At 42.4% G+C, this 14,300-nt stretch overlaps 1 protein-coding gene across 3 annotated transcripts in view; it reads right to left on the bottom strand.

Moving 5' to 3' along the window:
• Positions 1-14,300, bottom strand: part of UNC5C (unc-5 netrin receptor C) — a 322,943-nt gene that overhangs the window by 104,807 nt on the left and 203,836 nt on the right. The window lies entirely within an intron of this gene.

Here is a 14,300-nt window from a genome sequence, read left to right as displayed (position 1 = left end):
AGCAACATACCGTACATGGTGCTTATTAGCATGGGGACGGGAAAGGCTGCATGACCTTCCCTTTGAAGCATACATGCTGTTGGGTGAAAATGTTGGGTAATAAAATGGAATGGTTGCATACAGCTTGGCTTTAGATACTCAAAAGGAGCAGAGTTGATGCAAAATGATCCTGGGACTTTTCTACACACTTTGAGGTCTTGTCTAAAGGGGGAAATGTTCATTTCCCTCATAGAGCAATATATACGCTCTAAGGAAAGGGACAAAATATGCATCTTCCCCCTTCAGACAAGAAGGCAGGGCTGGCAGTGCAGTCAGACACTGGCCGAATCCCATACTTCAGGAGAGTCCCATCATCAAGAACTTCCAGGACCTGCTTTGCTGTGGCTTAGCTGCTTTGCTGTGGCTTATTACTGCTTGCATGGCAATCTACCTCCTTTAAACACCCAACCAATCACTGTGTCCTACAGGAGAGGGTCTCCTGCAGATACCATCCTCTCAGGAGGTCCACTCCATGCAACGTCAGAATAAGGCCTTGAGTGTGGTGGAAGATAGCTTTGGGAACTCCCATTAAATACCAGGCAGGCATCTTCTCTGCCTGCTAAAGATCTTCCTCCTTCAACAAGCCTTCTAACGAAGAGTTTTATCCCAGTTGGCATGTGTATTGGATTTGAATTGATTTTATGCATGTTCTATTGTTGCCTTAAAATCTCTCTGTGTGTGATATGTAAGTATTTTCATACATGCAATTGCTTTACAGGTTTTTATACATGTAACTGTTTTATATGTGTTTTTATTATATTGTGAATTGCTTTGGGATGGCTCATGAGAAGTGATTCATAAATGAAATTATTATTGATGCTATCAAGCAGCTCGAACTTCCTAATTGTTTAGTCTGAATCCTTTTTCTTGTAATTTTCTTAATTGTCTGTTTTCCTGGCTAAACATGCCCAATTCCTTCAACCTTTCCCCTCATAGGTCTTGGTTATAATGTAAGCAGGAATTAAAGTGATTTAGAAATGTTTGCATTGGCTGGATCAGTCCCGGGGGAGACCAGCAGGGAAAGGAAACTAGGTTCATCTTGCTGGTTTCACGTTTGTATATAGTTTGGTAGCAGCACACTGTTGACTAAAGTTTGTTCCTTCTAATGCAGTCTCTTGCAAATATTATGCTGGCCTCCTGGTCTCTATGTTTGTTGTTCTCTGGCCATCTGGAGTTAGCACTGCAATGAAGAGTTAGAACAGTAGGCAAAGTCTAATTTTGCAGCTTTGCTCCTTGCACCTTTGAATGTCTGAAAATGACACTCCTTAAGATATTTTAAAGAAATCTGGAACACACCTTATTGCTATTGAAATACCCCCCAAGATTCACTGAGGTGTTACTAACATTTATCATTTCTATGATCAAAGTGGTTACAATATAGTTGTATACACCTTACTGAGAAAGTGATTAAGGCAAAGTGGTAGAGATAAATAAAGTGACTTTTACAGCATTTAATTCACCTAGCAACAAAACAAGGTTAATATATGTAGCAGATCATCCCCAATACACTGGACTTAATGATGCCATGTTAAATCTGGATATTTTTAAAGCTGGAACACTTGTAGCAAAATTCTAACAGAATTCTAATGCTGCTAATTTGCACTTTGAAACAGCAGATCAGCGATCACAAACATCAGTTATCTAAAACCATAGCTCCAAAACTTATCATTAAACTACAATTATAATTAAAGACTCAGAATGTCAATCAACTTTGTACGTTTGCCCCTCAAAGTACTAACTAGCCTCCTCTTCCTGACCCATAATGGATTTTAAACTGGGAACCTGACATGAACAACCATTTTATAATTTAAAAATGTCCTTAAATTCCCCACTCGAGCATCCAAGGCATAACAATGCCCCCTCCCCTCTCAGACAAATAGAAATGCAACAATGTTTGGTCGCAGGTACCAAGGTAACATCAGCTGATGTTTTGTTTCATAATTTGAGGTTATGTCTGGGTGCCACTCTCACATTCAGGATTAATAGTCCAAGCCTACACATATTTAATATTTCAAAACTAACCAAAAAGGAAAGCATTAGAGATGTCAAAACACCACTCTTCAGCACTTGTTCTCATATTATTTTTGACAAGGGGTCGATAAAAGTGTTGCATGGGTATGCACGCTAATATTTTAAAATTCAATTTCCAAAACTCCACACTGCTAAAAGACTCAGACCCACAACACTGCCCCCCCCCCTCTGTATAAGATTGCTAGGAAATGTAAATTAAACAGTATCTGGATCTCAAAATGTGCAGTTTGACATTCAGCTAAACTAAGGTTTTCTGTCTGGGCTTTCTGCTTCCGTGTATAACACAGTGGGACTGCAGCAGCCCAGCCCAGAGGTTTTCTACTGAAAGCAAACGGGAGTACCTCTGGAAAGCCAGATGCTGCATACATACCACACAATCAAAGCACATCACCCCCCACCCCGAACTCTTATCCATCACTAAACTATGTTTTCCAAGACCCTTCAGAAACTGCAGTTACCAGGAGTGCCAACTCTATGGGGCCAAGCTGTCTTCGCCCTCCCCAATATCTGTTGGCCAGGAGCCAAGCCGCCTCAGTGTTAAGGAGGTAGAGGAGGTGCAGAGCTAAGCGAAGCACAGCTTCAGTGGTCAGCTCCTCCTGAGCAACAAAGAGGAGGAGCTGCAGGCCATTGAAGTCACACTGTGCTGGTTTCTGCACTCATACTCTTCCAAACGATGCAACTTCACATGGCATGCAATGGGCCCCCTCAGTCTTGGCACCTTTGGTGGTTCCCATGATTCTTTAGGGGAATCATGGTGGACTTTCCTTCCTTGGAGGTTTTTAAGCAGAGGTTGGATGGTCATCTGTCATGGATGCTTTAGGTGAGATTCCTGCATTGCAGAGGGTTGGACTAGATGTCTTTTGGAGTCCTATCCAACTTTACAATTCTATTATTCTATGATCCAATCCATGTGCTTCAAACGTATGGTGTGTATGTGGCCAGAGTGTTCTTAAAGAGTGGCCCAGGGACCAAAGCCATTACAATGAGTCCCAGGTCTCTTGGCCCATTCCCAACATTTTTTAAAATATTCTGCTCCTCTGAAAGCCAAATCAAATGTGCATGCAAATTAGCATATTCAAATTATATGTACATTTGTGTCATGGGCTTGTCAAAGTCTTTTGAGGACCTAGCAGTTCAGAAAGATAGTGCAGATATCCTTAATTATACTGCACAGTGTGTTCTGGCAAGCAAAAACCAAGAATGCTCCTTATTTTTTGCTCCCAGTTTCACAGAAAAAATCGGCAATTAATTACTGTCTGCATACACTTGCATACTGCCACTTACGTTGTATGCCAATTCAATTTTTAAAAAGTCACTGCCAAAAACACCTTCAATATTGAAGCAATAGAGGGAATGAAGCATATAAATGTAGCCCAGTGTTATCTGGTGGGAGTGGAGGACTTAATGAGATGCACTGTACTGTTAGGGCCTCTGTTGTATGCCAGTTTTTGTTTTTAAAAGATTCATTATCCTTGACATTTTGCCAATCAAATTATGAACTACTTTGGGGAAAATGCATAATAGCATTTCACCTTGAAATTAAAAGACTGACAATATAGCTGCTGTGGTTTCAAGAACTGAACTGAGCAGGGAGAGTGGACTGCATACACAACTCTCTCCACCTTTTTGTGTGTGTTCATGAGCAATTTCCACTCTAGGAAGTGGTCCTTGTAATGTCTCCTCCCCTGTTTACAATATGGGGAAACACAATATGCATTTTGAAATCTGCTTTAATTCCGAAGTGCAGTTGTTTCTAGGTTGAAGCTTCCTTTTTCCTTGTTTTCACAGGTTTAGCCTTGGCAGTGTAGCATATAAAAAGTGACATCAGTAGGCTCCAAATCAGTCTGATGAACTGCAACAGTTGGGAAGTGATCATTCTTCTAAATGCAAGCATATATTTGCCTAATAGGTTTGGAAATGTTTTAATTTGATGTGAGCTACAGTTGCTGATTGTTTGTTCAAGCTGAGAAACAAATGTTTCTTTAATAATAGCACTTCTGTGACAACCTAAATGCCCCAGTATTGGTTTTACTTTGGTTTGTTGCAACATGCACCTGATGGATTTCCTGCATTTGCAGAGGAGCTAGATGACCATTGAAGTCCCTTCAGTTCTATGATTCACTGTCTAGATATTAGCAGAAAGGGGAGCTAATTTTTCTTGTAACCTCTGAAGAAGAGTGGTCATAGCATAGTGGCTGCATTCAAGATGGGGGCTTAAATTTCAAGGCATTCTTAACCTCCTCTTGTGTCCTGAGCACACCCATCCAAGGACTATTGAGGTCTCACAATAGTAAATGTGAGACCACTGCACCAGGACTTGTTCCAGAGGAATGCTGTGCTCTGCTGTTCCTGCGTTCCTGTGATCGGAAGGTTGGTGAAGGTGCTCCTGACACCCAGCCCATGCAGGCGCTGAAGACGTGGGCTCTATACGGGTGTATGGACAGACAACACCTCCATTAGCACATTTAAACCCCCTCTTCTGATGTGACACATGCTAGCAACTGGCAAGTTCTCCTGCACATCAGCTCCAGCTGCTCGTGTCACTTTAAGTCCCTCCTTGTCCTGGGAAACAGTTTGGGAGGGAACAGAGGAGATTCTAATGATATGGCTGTCTCTAGGATTGCCTCTTCCACCTGTGCCTGCCTGCAATTCTCCCCCCGCCTCTTCTCCCATCTGACTGCCTTCCCCCTGCCTCATGGTTGGCGCAGTATTCCACAAATCACTGGCTTTTCCCCCTAGTTCAACCTCCTGCCTCCTCTGCCCACCCACAGACTCTTGCCTGTCCTTGACATCTTGTGGCACACCACAAGGTACGGCTTAGCACACACAATTCTGGAAGTATTGCATAGGCATACGGACTGCCTCTCTGTAACTCTGCATGCATCTTCATAGGTAAAGGTAAAGGTACCCCTGCCCGTTCGGGCCAGTCTTGCCAGACTCTGGGGTTGGTGCGCCCATCTCACTCAAGAGGCCAGGGGCCAGCGCTGTCCAGAGACACTTCCGGGTCACGTGGCCAGCGTGACAAAGCTGCATCTGGCGAGCCAGAGCCGCACACGGAACGCCGTTTACCTTCCCGCTAGTAAGCGGTCCCTATTTATCTACTTGCACCCGGGGGTGCTTTCGAACTGCTAGGTTGCCAGGCGCTGGGACCGAACGACGGGAGCTCACCCCGCCGCATTGATTCGAACCGCCGACCTTTCGATCGGCAAGCCCTAGGCGCTGAGGCTTTTACCCACAGCGCCACCTGCGTCCCCATGCATCTTCATAGATGTAGGTAATCAAGGGATGTGTTTCCAAACAGCACAAATAAATTTAAAAATGGCATAAATACATTTTAAAGAGTGCGACTTTAAATGGTATGATAATATTTTAAGATGCCATGAAAACCTGGAAATGTTAATTATATATACGCCTTGCAAACACATATAATATTTAAACAAGTCCCAGCTTTTCTCTGCTTAGATCACAAGCTTGGCTTCTGAAAATGATCATGATTTATTAGCTATACATGTATTCAGTTAAGGTAACCTTGCAATGGTGGTTTGCCTCAGAAATATTAGTTTTCGGAAGTAAAAGAAACTACTTGTTGGACCAAATAACAAAGGGAACTGTATGGCTTCAGCAACTGGAAATGATATATTTCTCCAGTGTTATATCAAGTCAGCTAAGCTAAATCTTATTAGCCTTTGCTAATACAGTTGAAGTCCCTAATATGACAACACTTCCTAGGTGTGTTAGAGAAAATTAAATCTGTTAAAGCATCTGCGATCGCAAAGAACTTATTGTGTGAGTGTATGATGTGATTTTGTAGACCATATGGAATAGCTAATTTTCTTTTCTTTGTGGTCATCTGGTGCTGTATCACAGACATGCTGCACATGGAGAATGTTAACTTAGGGAAGAGAACACCTGTGTAATATCTGAATGTTTGCTATTCCTTGCTGCAGAAGTTAATGCAAGTCCTTTTATGCTTCAGTAGTAGCCAGTATGTTCTAAAAGGCACCAAAGGCCAGTACATTTAATTCAGAATTATGCCTCATTTTCCTCTTCCTAAGCATAAATGTATAAGTAAATGGTTTGGATCCAGAGAACCACAAGCAGAAGAAGGTTTCTGAAAGGTGTGGCTGAATTTTGATCAATTCCCTTTACTAAGCAGCTTTCTGCACCCCATCTAGCAGCACAGATGGTGGTCTCTCAGCCCTCCAGAGAGGCTTTATGGGGCTGCATAGGGCTGCAGGAGGAAGGGATAAGAAAATCCCCTTTCATAAACTTCCTTCTACTTTGGATCTGAGCCTATGTCTGCAAGAATATAGTCATGTTGACCATGGTTAAGCCTAGGTAGCATTGCCACTTGACCACAATATATGACCAGTTGAGGCCAATAGGTCAAAAGCACTCTCAATCCCTAAGAGTACATTTGTGGTGGCCCTATATTAAATCCCATTCATTTTAGCTTCTCAGTTTTAGGACTTGTTTCGTTTTGTTGCACCTGATAATTAGAACCAGTTTGTAAGTACTGAAACCATGTCCAAGGTTGGAGGACGGTTGCTTCAGATGGTCAGTTTGCCAAAATATATCATTTGCCTCCACTGTAGGGCAAAACCATGGCTGTTATTTCAGGAGCAAAGGGAGGGGTAGTTGCCCTCTATCCTGCCCAAGTTTCCAGGCATATTTCTATTTCTTGGAAGCATTGATATCTTCAACATGCTGAGTGACTATAGTCATAAACAATTAAAATGGGCCTGCTGGGAAGGGGTGATGAAACTGAGCAGTCCTTGCCCACCAGGAGATCACTATGGTGAAAAAAGAAGTTAAAATGAGTTAATTGTTTCATCTAGTTCCTGGCAGACAAGAATCAGCATCACTCATCCATTTATACACCCAAAATCCACAACTGAATAACTGCCAGTAACCTCTGAGAGAAATCCAGGAAATTGCAAATTTGCATACATTAATATATTTGCATAAATTCAAACACCAGGGCTCAGAAGCATGTGCTTTCCATTTAAAGTTATGTCATAACAAACTTAATTGTAGGGGAATAATTGCATGAGTTTGCAGAGACCCATAGTGCACAATAAGTGCTGCGCACAGTATAAAATCCCAGTAATTAAGAATTGGTAATGAAATGTCTTCTGCACTCGTTTATGGTACTGCTTCTGCTGTTTTTCCATGGTGAGCACAAATAAAGTCAAAACATCATGGGACAGAAAGGGAATTCACACATCCCCCAATTTGAAAACCTTTACTTTCCAAAAGTAGAAAAGACACAATAGGAAAGGAAGGGCTGTGGTGGCAGACCACATGCTTTGCATGCAAAGAGTTTGCAAATTCAATCTCAAACATTTCCAGGTAGAGCTAGAAAGTCTTGTGCCTGACACTCTGGAATAAACCAACTCTCTGCCACTCAGTGAAGGAACAATGCTCCGACTATACATATGGTAGTTTCCTGAGCCACATAATTATGTATAATTATTTGAGCGGACAAGACCAACAGTGGGTCCAGTGGTCAAGAAGGCATTTTCTGCACATGCTGTGGAGGGAATTGAGGGGCAGACAGAGCCCATCAATTTGGGAAGGTACCCCATCCAGGAGAAGGAAAACTGTGGGATATATTTGGGAGAAGAAATGACTGAGGAGTTAACCCTACACAAATTTGGAGTGGCAGGTGGGTGGCACCTTGTATGACTCTATCCGGCAATTCTTGCAGTGAAGCTGGTGCCAAACACATTGCTCTGCTTTCCTTTGGGCCACATCAGTGAGGTTGGGGGAGGGGTTCATCTGGGCAGCCCAGGACCCCCATACATATTGCCCAGGTTTGCACACCATGGAAGGTCACTTTGGTGCTGCTAATGCACCTGAAAGAGTGATGGTTAGGGTATTCCCCATATTTCTTACATCATTTTAATAAAATGAAGAAAAGGGTAAATACTGGGATTTTAGAAGCCATACCATTAGAATCGAAAAACCATACCCTGTCTCCAGTCTCATGCTAATATATGTGTTGGGTAAGGTGCAATTCATCTCTGTACATATTGAGAGGCACCATATTGTTACTTTTGACATGACACAAAGCAAATCCATGGCACAAAATTGGCACATGATCCAGCAGTCTTCCTGAAGCAAAGCAGATCTAGGCTTGGGAAGCCAGCAAGCAGGACCAGAGTGAAACAGCACCCTCCTCTCAAAAACAAGTATTCAGAGACTTACTGTTTCCAACAGTGGAGGTACAACATAGCCAGCCAGGGACAGTGGCAAAGGTGGCACAGTGAAAGGCTCTTCCAAGCCCCCGTGATCTCAGCCAGTGCCTGATTCTGCTGACTGCTGGCATTGAGTCTGGGGAAAATCCCACTGAGAAATATTCCTAGTCCTGTCAAAGCTCTTCAGGCCATCTCCACTTTCCATGAATGTCTCACCAAAGGAGGAATCCCTAAATTCACTCCCGCTTTGGCAAAGTTCTGATGAATACTTAAGAGTATGAGAAAAAGACAGCACCAACCTGTTTGTGTAAATAGACTAGCTATCCACAACCTGATGCCCTTCAGATATAACTCTCACCAGACCTTGCCCACGTTCCCTGGCCCTGCCTCCTTTGTACATTCATTTGGAAAACTAAATGTGCACTTAACTGCCCTTACATAACCTTTACCTTTATGACTGAGGACCTTGCCAATTCAAGGACAGTTTATACAGATGTAGACGTTTTCTGACCCAATGCATATAACAGGCAAGATGGGGCTAGCAGGCACAATCATTCTGCTTGATCATCTGCATTCGGAAAACATCTGAACACTGCTCTAAGGGAACGTCTTGGAAAGCAGATGATGCAGTTCTATGGCTGAAGTTAAACAGGTCTGTTTATCAAAGCAATTACATGAAATGGTCCACTATAGGTCTGTAATGAAATCTTTGCCTCTCTGAAATCTACCTCATCTGCCCAAATTGGTATCAAGCACTGTTGACTGTATGTATGTGTGTTAGGGCTGAGTGCTGGACCAAAATCATATATGCTAACTTTTGGTTCACTGTATATATGGTGCTCATATTTCTTGTTCTTACCACATTTGTCTCTCTCAAAAAATCTTCACTTCTGACACCTTCCCTTCCCGCCCTACTCGTCCTCTTCCTTAATCCCCATCCTTAAATTACTTTGCTTCTTTCCCCCCAATGAAAATTCAGTTTTTAAATGTGAGATATAAAACTAGCATGACAGTTGGAGACAACTGCATTGTTAATTCTGCTTTATTTCTTTTTATTACCTTGTCTTTTCTTTCTCTCTCCCCCCAGTTCTGTCTTCTTCTTAAAGATTGTGATAAAACTGAGGAAGGAACTGTTCTTTATTCTTCTGTGACCTTGTCAGGTGGTGGCTTTTCAAGGAAGGTTGAGTATAGTTTCCCTGAGGATACTTTTATGGTCAGTGCAAGAAGCCATCCAACAGATTTACATGTGTCTGAAGCACAAGTGTGCAGATCAGAGAAACACCGGTGAGGGGAAGGGTTGTCCTATTTGCCATCCTTGAGGACTCTGGGAAACTCACCCAACCTGGAACTGGGAGTTGAGAGAGTGTTGAGGGAGAGCATTAAGACTCATGCTCTTGACAATGGGATGGGAGCAAAATGGGGTATCTATTTCAGAAAGAAGCAGCAGCAGCAGCAGCAGCAGCTGTTTTCTGATTTTTATAAAGTTGAATTCCAAACTGATGTGAAAGAGATTTCATCTATCACTACTACTAGTAATACTACTAATTTTATTATTTATACCCTGACCATCTGGCTGGGTTTCCCCAACCACTCTGGGCAGCTTCCAGCACATATACAAACATAATAAAATGTCAAACATAAAGAACTTCCCGATCCAGGGCTACCTACAACAAACCTATGCAGATGCAGGAGAAACCCCCACTGAACTCAGAAAGACCTCCTTCTAAGCATACTAATATAATAAAAATAATAATTTATTATTTATACCCCGCCCATCTGGCTGAGTTTTCCCCAGCCACTCTGGGCGGCTCCCAATCAGTGTTAAAAACCGTACAGCATTACATATTAAAAAATTCCCTGAACAGGGCTGCCTTAAGATGTCTTCTGAACGTCAGGTAATTCTTTATCTCTTTGACATCTGATGGGAGGGCGTTCCACAGGGCGGGCGCCGCTACCGAGAAGGCCCTCTGTCTGGTTCCCTGTAGCCTCACTTCTCGCAATGAGGGAACCGCCAGAAGGCCCTCGGCGCTGGATCTCAGAGTCCGGGCTGAACGATGGGGGTGGAGACGCTCCTTCAGGTATACAGGACCGAGGCCGTTTAGGGCTTTAAAGGTCAGCACCAACACTTTGAATCGTGCTCGGAAACGTACTGGGAGCCAATGCAGATCTCTCAGAACCGGTGTTATGTGGTCCCGGCGGCCACTCCCAGTCACCAGTCTCGCTGCCGCATTCTGGATTAATTGCAGTTTCCGGGTCACCTTCAAAGGTAGCCCCACGTAGAGCGCGTTGCAGTAGTCCAAGCGTGAGATAACTAGAGCATGCACCACTCTGGCGAAACAGTCCGCGGGGAGGTAGGGTCTTAGCCTACGTACCAGGTGGAGCTGGTAGACAGCTGCCCTGGACACAGAGTTAATCTGCGCCTCCATGGACAGCTGTGAGTCCAAAATGACTCCCAGGCTGCGCACCTGGTCCTTCAGGGGCACAGTTACCCCATTCAGGATTGGGCTGTATAGGATTGGGCTGTTAGAATTAGCGTGGTGTCAAAAATTTCTCCCATATGCTTTTCCTGACCACTCTCCATTAATCAGTGAGAAAATAAATTATCAAAGGCAAGAGAAAAATCCGGGTAAAATTCTCCTGAGTCAAGTGTGGAATTTTTGTTGTGTTCATCTTTTGTGGTGGACAAAGAACTTTTGTGGGTGCCTTTCCTTTCTTTCTACAGTTCATCTCAGCTCTGAACTCTGCAGTTCCTGGGCTTCCTACACTTAGAGCTCAGGGAAAGACATTGTGAGGTAACTTCTCACATGGACTTTTTTTTTCAGATCAGCAAACCTATGAGCAGTCAGGGAGGCTGCAGATTGCTGGGGAACATCAAGTGGAAATCACAACCTGCAAAATCTAAATAAATTCTGAAGTGCCCTGAGAATGAAGTGGAAAAATGGGAGCCTCTTTCAGAAGGGAATTATGCTTTTGAAACATTAACATACCACTAGTTCAACTATCCTGCAATGCAGGAGGCTGGGCTAGATGAACCATGGGGTCCCTTGCAACTCTACAATACTATGATTTTATGATTCTTTCTCTAGGATTTACTACTCAACATACTTTTTGTATAGCTGCTCCCATGGTGGGACCTGAACAAGTGTGTGTGTGTGTGTGTGTGTGTGTGTGTGAGAGAGAGAGAGAGAGAGAGAGAGAGAGAGAGAGAGAGAGAGAGGAAACAAACATGCCTTTGATATTAAGTAGAGTTAATCCCTGTTCTTCGAAGAAATGTTTACAGTATTCTCAAATATGGACCTCAAGCAGTCATAGAGTGTTCTTGTTCAAATACTTCAAAGCACATACTCTGCAGTATTTGCGAATCAAAAATTAATAAATAGGTTAAACATAAATAGATGACAGAGAGAGACAGAGAGAAAGAGGAGGGAGGGAAGGAGATGTTGGTTAGGAAAAAGAAAAATGCTATCTGCATCCGATCCGGAAGGTGATAATTTTATATAGGTATATGCCTCATACACAACATATCTGCATGGTTTATTAGTGAATTCAATATGTGGGTAAACGTTGCAAACAACTTCTTTCAAATGATACATCAGATAATAACCATGGGGCAGTTTCCTCTGACACAAATATTTGACATACCAGGTTTTATGGGCAGCTAACAGTAAAATGATTATAGAGCTATGTACAATGGGGATATATTTATACATTTTCCTTCAAAACTCAGATGCTTAAGGCAAAGCCCTGAAGGCTTTGCTTAGACTTATCAATCAGGTTCCAATTAGCAGAATTTTCTCTCACTCTGCTTTAGGCTGAGAACCTGATCTTTTTTTTAAAAAAAAACAACCTACAACCCCAAAACTGGAACAACTATGCTTTCATATATAAAACTTATGTCTTGTTTTAAAACTGCTTTGCACAAATAGTACATTTGAAATTGGTGTATCTTGCAGGGTAAGTTATCCTGATTATAATGCTTCAAGCACTTCTGATAACCTTCCTTTACTTCATCCCTTTTGGCCAATGGATGTAGAGATGGCTACTACCTTGGATGGATCTACCTGCAATTACTGCAGTGGCTCCCCATTTGTAAAATGCTCTCCCCAGGGAGACTCACCTGGCGCCTTCCTTACATATTTTTAGGTGCCAGGTAAAATCATTCCTCTTTCCCCAGGCCTTTGACTAATTAAACAATATACGTCCTTTTAAACCTGGGGAGGAATTTTTGTTTGTTACTATGCTATGTATTTTTGTGTTTTTATATTGTGAACCGCCCTGTAATCCTCTGATGAAGGGTGGTATAGAAATTTAATTGATTAATGATAATAATAATAAAAAACAACAAAAAGATAAAAGATAGATAGATGATTGCTAGATAGATGATAGATTAGATAGATAGATAGATAGATAGATGATAGATAGATAGATAGATGATAGATAGATGATAAATAGATGATAGATAGATGATGATGATGATGATGATAGCTAGATAGATGATAGATAGATAGATGATAGATAGATAGATAGATAGATGATAGATAGATTAGATAGATAGATAGATAGATAGATAGATAGATAGATAGATGATAGATAGATGATATAGCCACAATAGCTAAACCAGGTGAGTCAGCTATTGTTGAACGGCAGTTCCCATCAGCCCCAGGCAGAGTGGTCAATGGGAATTATAGTTCAACATCTGGAGGGCTCCAGGCTTCCCATCCCTAAACTATATTGAAGCTCCAGATGTGGAAGTGCCAGATGTTGGTGGTGAACAGTAGGAGAATCTATTGCCCTCAATCAAGCTCTTCTGTTGAGCTTCCTGGAAGTTCCCAACTAGTCACTGTGAGAAACAGGATGCTGTTCTCTGATGCAGCAGTGTTCTCCATATGCAATTCTAAATATATGCTCCCCCCCCCACTGTTTCAGTAGAATTTTATCTAGTCCCTTAAGTAAGCTTATAACGAGGTCAGTTTGTAAGCTGTGACCGATGCAAGGTTTAGGCAGATCATTGTCAATATCCAAGGGACTGATGTGAAATGGAGAGGCTTATCTGGACTGGAACAAGTGAGAATCAAACTGAATCTCCAAAGTGTCTTAAATGATACCATCCATGCACCATGTTCTTAAAGCAAGGCTCTGCTTATTATAGGGTTTTTTTGTCAGTGCTGTAAGTATGGAGCTCATAGTCCCTTGGACACTTTCTAAAGCAGAAGCCTGAGCATCTTTCAAAGGTCAACCATGCTTATTCTGATAGAGTAGGGTAAGGGCACTTTTAGCGCTCCAGGTGTTGTTTGACTCCAACTTCCAGTGATCAAGGTCAATGAGAGCTGTTGTCCAGCAACATCTGGTACAGCCATGGTAAAGAGGGAATTAACAACTGTTATGTTTTATGCCTCTGGCAGAATGCTGCACTCACACAGTTTTTAGATATGTGCATAATATTAAGTAACTAATAATTTTCTGCTAATTAATGGGTCACTTTTTTTTTTTTGCCTGAGGCCACCTCACCTTGCCTAATGACAAGACTGGCTCTGTTTAGAACTACTGGATTTAATTGCACTTAATTCTGAATTTTGTTTTTCATTAACCACGACCCATTCTCAAGCCTTTGGGGAAGGGTTGGCTGTAGCTTAAATCATATAAACACACCCTGTATATTGCATTGTAGGCGCAATCCCATGTGCATACTCTTGGATAAAATACCAACTGTTTCAGATGGGCTTCTTCCCTAGTAAGTGACTGTCGGTGGGATTCTAGCCTTAGCCCCCATGCCTTTCCAGTGACACTTGAGTTTAATAATTTCTAAAATAAGATAGGCTCCGGTTCATGAGCATAAATACATTTGTGACAAGCTGTCTGTGCTGCTCTGTGCTTCCTGTCATTCAGTAGCTCTTTATTGTCACATGCAGGGATCCCTTAGCAGTGCTTTGAAGGACTGGTACAAGTGAAAAGGAGCACGGGAAGGCCAGGTCCAAGCTGAGAAATGTGGCAAAGAGTGATGGCACCAGTTATTCTTGCACTTGACAGAAA

Source organism: Podarcis gaigeae, assembly GCF_964106915.1.
Source record: "Podarcis gaigeae genome assembly, chromosome: 9".
NCBI classification, from domain to species: Eukaryota; Metazoa; Chordata; class Lepidosauria; order Squamata; family Lacertidae; genus Podarcis; species Podarcis gaigeae.
This window is presented reverse-complemented; position numbering and strand designations above follow the sequence as displayed.